At 44.3% G+C, this 8,180-nt stretch overlaps 1 long non-coding RNA gene across 1 annotated transcript; it reads left to right on the forward strand.

Annotated features, from left to right (window-relative positions):
• Positions 1-2,515: 2,515 nt before the first annotated feature.
• LOC146863031 (uncharacterized) lies at positions 2,516-7,073 on the forward strand. The gene is made up of 3 exons (XR_014978547.1): positions 2,516-2,809; positions 3,765-3,932; positions 6,737-7,073. It is a non-coding gene; the product is annotated as an uncharacterized LOC146863031 (long non-coding RNA).
• Positions 7,074-8,180: the final 1,107 nt, after the last annotated feature.

The raw sequence follows: 8,180 nt of genomic DNA on the forward strand, positions 1-8,180 counted from the left end.
AGTTCGTGCTATAAAACTGCAAAAAAATAAAGACTTTCCTTACCTCACATTTGCGTGAAAATTGTGACTTTGCAACAATTTATGTTCAAAAAGGTTAGCATACGCTTACCATTTTTCATAAGGAACTCCTCAAAAGATAAATTGCAAAGGAAGCGGCTGCATATAGTTTCCTTCTTGTCCGGCTTTGGTTAGAGTGAGCAGTATTTGTTTTGCATAGCTGTTCACGAGGCTTTCGTTACACCTTTGACGACAGTCTGCACATCTGTTTACACAGACAGTGCTTTTAGTAATGGGCGGTAGCGCAACCACACCGCCCCCTAGTGACACCACTAAGCTAAAGGTCAAGCACTCCATGCAGCCCACAACTTTCTAGTTTACCCAGAGCGCCGAAAATCCTAGTCTTCTTGCCTCATGTTTAAAAACTGAAACATGGATGGCAGTTTTTAACCTTGATGTGCAGATCTTGTTTTATTGAACTTTTAATATAAGAGCTAACAGTTTGGGAAGCATGCAGATAAAGCTATTCCCCCGAGAAGCTTGAGTTAAATGCAGTCTACCACGAAGTTATGGTCAGACTTCCACCTTGGCTGATGGATGATAAAATATAAAGTCTCCTTAAGCTAAATTGAGCTTTGTTTATACAGCGCTAAACTCTGGCTATACAGTTTACTTCACAAAAAGCCCTACAGAAATGGAAGGTTTCTTTTAACACTCCTCCCGACCCCGCATGCATCCCTCATTATCAGATTGGACGTCTACCTTAAACTCAAACCAGAAAAGTACAGTAGCAGTATTTACAAATATTGACTTCAGCTCAAGTACTTGGAACGCGAAAGGGGCTTGATTTATTCCCCGGGATAATTGAAAGGGAGGCTTTCTTTTTGCTGGGTCAGAGCATAGCATTCATGCCATGTGCTATCATGGAGCCCCCCCTCCCCCCACGCCCCCACGCCCCCGCGCAGGAATACTTTGCAAGTCTCAACACTGCGGCCAAATGGCACAGCTATTCGTCTTTCACAGGTCATATATTAGACGGATTCGGCGTCTTGGAAGCTAACGGGCGAGGGTGTTGTCCATCATTGAGTTAAGATGTTTTCAAACTGGCATGCACCTTAAAATAAACAACATAGATCAGTGTATAGAGTTAACACATATTTTTTACGAAATACACATACATCGAAGCGCGTTATAATTTATAGTCACCGAATACTAATTTCAAATAAACGCGGTCGCTTTAATTTTGACTGTTAGCTGAAAAGTTTATATTTAAGGTATTTAATCTCTGCATGTATATGGGACCAAAGTGCCATATTGGTAAATATTTGACTCGCAAATTAAAAGTATGAGAATCTAGTGTAAATAGAGAAAACTTTTCATGCCTTATCAAATCTTTGGAAGATTAAATTGCTGCTTCCCCCAAATATAACAGACTTTTGTTTTTTTTTGTTGATGTTTTGTTACAACGCTCACATGGACGCTGGTCTTGTAAATGTGTATTTTTATTAAGCTTTTCCGTTTTTCATGTCATTTCTCTCTCGGTAAAGTACTCTGTTGACCATGTCCTTACAATTGGTGCTATGGAAAACTACTGATAATGAAGTCACATATTTTCACAATGGTTCAGATCAGCATTTTGTCATATTTTCTTCTCCTTCCCATTGCCCGGGTTCATGGCTCTGCCAGAACTAATGCTTATTGGTGAGTTCAAGAATTCCCAGAAATCAATGGACAGAAAACTTGGGGGCATATCAGCAACAACCGGCGATAATTATCGCTCAGCGCTCTTAGCGTGAGGATAATTATCGGCGGGTAACGTGGATTTTTATCGCTGAGATAGCGTGCTATTAGCAACGCTTATCTCCTCAGCGATAAAAATCCTCACGCTAACTGCCTAACGTGAGATTATCGCTGGAAACCCAGCGATAATCTCACGCAATGTGGCGTTAGCTTGCTGAGAGGGACTCACAAACTTAGCCATGATATCCACCTTCAATAGGATGTCATGGCTAAGTCAGTCCTGAAGCAGGCGTAAGGAAAGTAACGATAACAGGGGTTATCGCTACTTTTCCTGCCGCTATGCTTCATAGGGGCATATTAACAAGGGCCGGCGATAAATATCACCAAACGCGTTTAGCGCTTGCATATTTATCGCCGGCTATCTCTGAAATTTATCGCCTGGTTTTTGCGTTATTAACAACGCGCATCGCCGAGGCGATCAAAATTCCAGAGATAGTTGGGATATCGCCGTTTTCCATGGTGGAAAACGGCGATATCCTAGATCACGGGTACTCATAGTACGGCCCGCGGGCCGCTGGCGGCCCGCCCGCCCTTCATCGGCGGCCCGCGGACCCTTGCATGCAGTATGCAAATTCCTTCCTGTAAACAGAGAAGATGGCCGCAGGCGCATATGTAGTGAATACGTATTCAGTACGTATTCACAACGTTTGCTCCTGCGACCATCTTCTCTGCTTATCTCGCCTCTGATTGGCCTGGGCCGCTGAGACGTGCCGTGACGTCACACACGGCATCCGGCGCGAAGCACAAGCCCTTTAAAAGTCAGCTGTAACTAGCGCTTTTACAGCTGACTTTTAAAGACCTTTGAAGAAGCTTCCAGTGTCCGTGGCCACGTCGACGTCGACCTCCTCGCAGCCCGCAGCCCCAGGGAGGATCTTCATTGCAGCCGGATTCGACCTCCTCGCAGCCCGGGGGAGGATCTTCATTGCAGCCGGATTTGACCTCCTCGCAGCCCCCAGCCCCGGGGAGGATCTTCGTTGCAGCCGGCAAAACTCCGATATCCGTCAAGCTGAAGGTAAGTCTATGTAACGGTTGTTACCGCTTCTGTTTTGCTCGGTGCTGGCTTCGTGGGAGAACCGTGTTTGAAAGTTTATCATGCTTTTTAAGCACCTGCTGCAGCGTTTCTTTCCGCAGGCAATTACCAGGCCTCTCATAAATGGTCATGATAACTCGTGCGATTAATTATCTTCCTGGAGAGAGATCAGCAATTTGTATCTTGAGGTTTTGACTTTTCGGTGAAGTTAGTGCACAGGGTTAACATGCCTGCTGCATAGAACGTGTATCAAGTAGAGTACGTATGATGTCAACAGATCAGCAGATTACCGCTTTTAAGGGAAACATCCTTTTGTTACTTGCAATTTATAATTTAAAGTCCTAATATAGAACAGCGAGCTATTAACTTTCATCCCAGAACGGCATACACTCAGCAAAGTATACATTGATTAATGTTGCAAAAAGGGTTAATTTTGGCTGGAAATCGATTCTTATTATTACAGAAAACTCCCAACTATGCTGTTTCTTTTTCGACTCTGCGTGTGTGCTTCTCCACACCAAGCACTCTGAAGGTGACTGAGCGGGAGGGGCTGACGCTTCAGGAGCAAGGGCATCTATTCAGCCCTGAATCGCGCTGTCTGCAATTTAGTGGGGCCTCACACATTCCTTTTCTGCCCAGGGCCCCAAACATCCTAGAGCAGGCCCCGATTACCCCGAGGCAGCACATGTTTTTCTTGACAGAGCTTAATTACTGTCACTAAATTGTAAGCAAACCTTGGTTCTTCAAACATGCAGTCTATAATATAATTTAAAAAAAAGAAATGGCACAATCACACCCACACTGATTAACAAACTATTGTGTATCTGTTGTTACAACTCACTGCACACAGGAAGCAGAATGTTGTGAAAGGGGAAGTTGCTGCAGCATATCAGAATGGAACATTGCCTGCTTTAATGCTTCTTCTCGTCCCCCGCAGCGTCTTCTCGCCCAAAGCCACTTCTCTGCCTGAGGCCCCTTCTTCGCCACTTGGATTAGGCCAGCAACAGCTCCATCACCACATCTGCCTCCATCTTCACGACCAGCTTCATTTCCATCACCCTGCAACACCAGCTCCACCCGCAGGTTGATCTTTGCACCCCGAGAGGTAAGCACAGCATCCTATTTTAGTAGGCAATGTGATGGTCTCTCATCTGTTTCTCCAATTGTCTCTTCCTTACTTTCCCGGACTCTTTCACCCTGCGCCTTTTCTCAAGTCTCACCATCTCTCTTTCTCCCCACCTGTCTCAGATGCCATTGTAATAATGTTAGATCAAAACAGGAACTCGCATATGAGAAATGGGAGTGGTCTCACAGACATTACTTGCAGTAATATTAGTGAGCTGCTGCTGTGTTACAATATTGAAAACACTATTACTAGCCATGATTACAAAATGTAAACACAGTTTTTTTTTTAACTAATGGGACATCTCTTTTCTTTGTGAAGTGAATGGTCCTTGATTGATGGGTGCATTTTGGTTGATCCTGTTTTAAGGTAGCTTTGTGGGAGACGTTGCATGTTTTATGGATTAAAGTCGTGGCACCTTTGCCTTGCATCCTTGTTTTTACTTTCAGCTAGCTGGAGATATTTAAGAATGCAGCAAATCAGCTGGCATAGGCGGCAAAGTTGAGCTACAATGTTTTGTTAAAATTGTCACATCAAGCAGCAGATGATGTATTATGTGTCAGATATGGCAGGGCCCACTGCAGGGGCCTGTGTTCTACCTCATGGTCACAGGTACAAATCCTGGCGGGTCGTGCCTTTCATCCATCTGAGGTTGATAAAATGAGTTGGGTAGAAATAAACATCTGTTATTCAGCGCCAAGATACCTATGGGTGAACTTGTGCTTATATATACGTGTGTGTGCATGCTATTTATTTCTAATCCCTATTGAGTGACACATTTCCTGCATAAACCACTGGCTTTAGGAAAGCCTCCTGTTTTTCTTTTACAAGTTTACCCATTACTTTGTATGTTCAAACAAAACATTACTTTGGTGTTGCTCACAGATCTGTTGCAAGAAGTGGTGTTGGTCCATCGGTCGTGACGTGGTGTCTGTCCATCGGTCGTGGGGCGTGTCGGTCCATCGGTCGTGTCGTTCCATCGGTCGTGTCGGCCCATCAGTCGTGGGGCGGTGTCGGTCCATTGGTCGTCCGGTGGAAAATCAGATTCGTGGTCCTTGTTACTTTTTGCATAGTAACAAACTAACTGGAGAGCTCTGCAATGGCCTACAGCCCAGTTTCCAAGCCCTGCAAACGACCCAGATCGATACAGAGCGAACGAAGGACCTTCCAGGAAGCATGGGAAGAAGAGTACTTGTTTGTAGAATGCCCAAAGGAAAAAGCCACCTGTTTGCTTTGCAAAGAGAAAGTAAATGTTCTGAAGAGGTATAACCTGGAACGGCACTACAAAACGCGGCACTCTGGATACACTGCGAACTTCCCACTGAACTCAAAACTGCGATCTGCAAAAGTGGCATCGTTGAAGCAAGCTCTTTTTTCCCAGCAGAAGATCTTCCTTTGCCAGATGAAGGAATCTGAGGCTGTAACAGAAGCGTCTTTCAAAATATGCTACTTGCTTGCCAAACATAAAAAACCATTCTCAGATGCAGAGCTTGTGAAGCAATGTTTCCTTTCAGCAGCCGAAATTTTATTTGACAATTACACTAATAAGGCCAGCATTTTAAAGGAAATCGGTGCTTTGCAGCTATCGGATTCCACGTGTGCACGCAGAATAGAGGCAATGGGACAAAACATCCAGGAGCAGGTGATCAATGCAGTGAGAGAGTCTCCGTTCTTCAGCATTGCCATGGATGAGTCCACAGACATAGGCGATGTGGCTCAGTTATTAGTTTGGGTGAGGTATCTGGACCAATCGCTTCATCCCAAAGAAGAGCTCCTGTGCCTTTTACCACTGAAAGGGCACACAAGAGGAGAAGATATACTGGACAGCATGTGCAACTACTTTAAAACAAATGACATACCACTGAATACTCTTGTCAGCATAACAACGGATGGGGCTCCTGCCATGGTAGGCCATGACAGAGGCTTCGTATCTATGCTGAAAAAGAAGCTCATACGACAGACTGTGATAGACTACCACTGCATTATTCACCAGGAAGTATTGTGTGGAAAATTAAAGCATGGAGAACTGAATATTGTCCTAAAAGGTGCAGTGAAAATTGTTAATTTTATCCGTGCCAAAGCTCTCAACCATAGACTTTTTAAAGCAATGCTGCAGGAATCTGAAGCAGAATATACCGACGTCTTGATGCACACTGACGTGCGTTGGCTAAGCAAAGGGAAGGTTCTGGAGTGGTTCATCGCATTGCTTCCTGAAATTGTACTCTTTGTTAACAGTAGAGGCCAATCGTTCCCAGAACTAACGGATGTGAAATGGCTTATTATGCTCCATTTTCTTTCAGATATTTTCACACATTTTAATGCTCTTAATTTGACCCTGCAAGGTAAACAACAGCTTGTGTACTCCCTCATGAATGGTATTTATGCTTTTGAAAGTAAGCTTGTGCTATTCAAAGAGCAGCTGGATGATAGTGACTTCACCCACTTCCCAAAACTCTTAGCTGTGATGCAGAGGTTTCCAGATGCACAAGAAATTCTGTCAAACCTAGACCTTGGTGCATGTCTTGAGGAAATATCTGGGGAGATCAAACGACGATTTGCTCAATTCCGAGCCCTCACCCCTCTGTTCAGGCTGGTTGAAAACCCCTGGATGGTGAGTGCACGAAATCTTGACGTTGTTGCCCTTATTGGCATGGAAAGGGCTCAAGCAGAAATAGAGCTCATTGACATGCAGCACAATTCAGCCCTCGAAGCATCTTTTTTGGGGCAAGCACCCGAAGAATTCTGGAAAATTGTGCCCCCTGACAAGTTTCCTCTTCTTTTTACAGTGGCCCAGAAGGTAATTTGTATGTTTGGGTCAACATATGCTTGCGAATGTTCATTTTCCACAATGGGACTGTTGAAGAGCAAACTCAGAAATAAACTTACAGACATACATCTGGAGCAGCTTTTAAGGCTTGCAGTTTCCAACTTGGTACCAGATTACAGAAAACTAATCGGTGACATGAAATGTAAAATAAGTTCGTAGTGTTTGTCTTTAACATATCTATTTTTGGGACTCTGAAGCCTATGCTGCACTGGGCATATGCTGAATATCCGGTTACTGAAAATTGCCATGCAATCCCACTCAAGATTGCTATTGTCTGCTAATAAAAAAACATTATAAACATGTGCTCCATGTAGTTACATCTGCTTTGGAAATACAGCATTGTCTAGTAATGTTTTGAAACGGCAGTGATTTTTTTTCCCCCCCCATAGCCCCGCCCCATTGACCCCGCCCCCACTGACCCCGCCCCCAATGACCCCGCCCCCACCAGTGCGGCCCTCGGCCAGAAACCACACTGTAAATTTGGCCCCCGAGAGAAAGTTTGTGAGTACCCATGTCCTAGATGATAGGGCCTGTGGTCTTAGTCACAAAATCCACCCCCCATGTTAAGCATGCCTTAGTCAGGAATTTAACAGACGTTAAATTGCGTTAAGGCATACTTAACGCGATTTTAAAAATCGCTGCCCTCCCTTGTTAATATCGCGAAGCTGCCTTCGCGATATTTTCCCGAGGGAGTCTTGTCAGGCACGCCTCCTTTGCATCTCTTTAGCGATGCGATCGGAGGTGTGCTGCAAACGGGCGCTAAGTCAGCAAGACACGCAATAGCGTGTCTTTGCTGATAAGGCGATTAAATTATCGCCGCTTTTCGCCCGAAAACGGACGCAAAAGCGGCGATAATTTCATATCGCCGCCTTGTTAATATGCCCCATAGTGTGATGCTTGATGATACGAGAAATGTCGCTTAGCGACATTTCTCCTGTCATGTTAGGTCAGGAACGCCCACTTTGCATCTCATTAGAGATGCAAACCTGGGCGTTAGGAATCCCCACGCTAAAGCAAAGTTTCACGCGTTAGCGTGCCATTGCTAATTAGGCGATAAAATTATCGCCGCTTTTCGGCCGAAAATGGCCGCAAAAGCGGCGATAATTTTTTATCGCCTGCTTGTAAATATGCCCCTTGGAAAGTTAAAAAAAAAAATCATATCTTAACAGATTTATTTTGCTTGCGACTTGTAGCATTTCTATTGTTTCTTGGGTATTGTGCCAAATTGTAAATCTGTAAATTGCAACATTTTCGTCCAGAACGACTTTCATGTGATGCCTTGCCTTCAGAAAAGGAAATACCCTCTTGCAGTTTCAAAACGAATGTGTGTTAAATTAAATCCTCCTAGCACAGAATGTGTGTGAAGATTGGCTGTATATTTCACTCAATTCCAAAATGTCCTA

Source organism: Triturus cristatus, chromosome 2_2 (genome assembly GCF_964204655.1).
Source record: "Triturus cristatus chromosome 2_2, aTriCri1.1, whole genome shotgun sequence".
Lineage (NCBI taxonomy): Eukaryota > Metazoa > Chordata > Amphibia > Caudata > Salamandridae > Triturus > Triturus cristatus.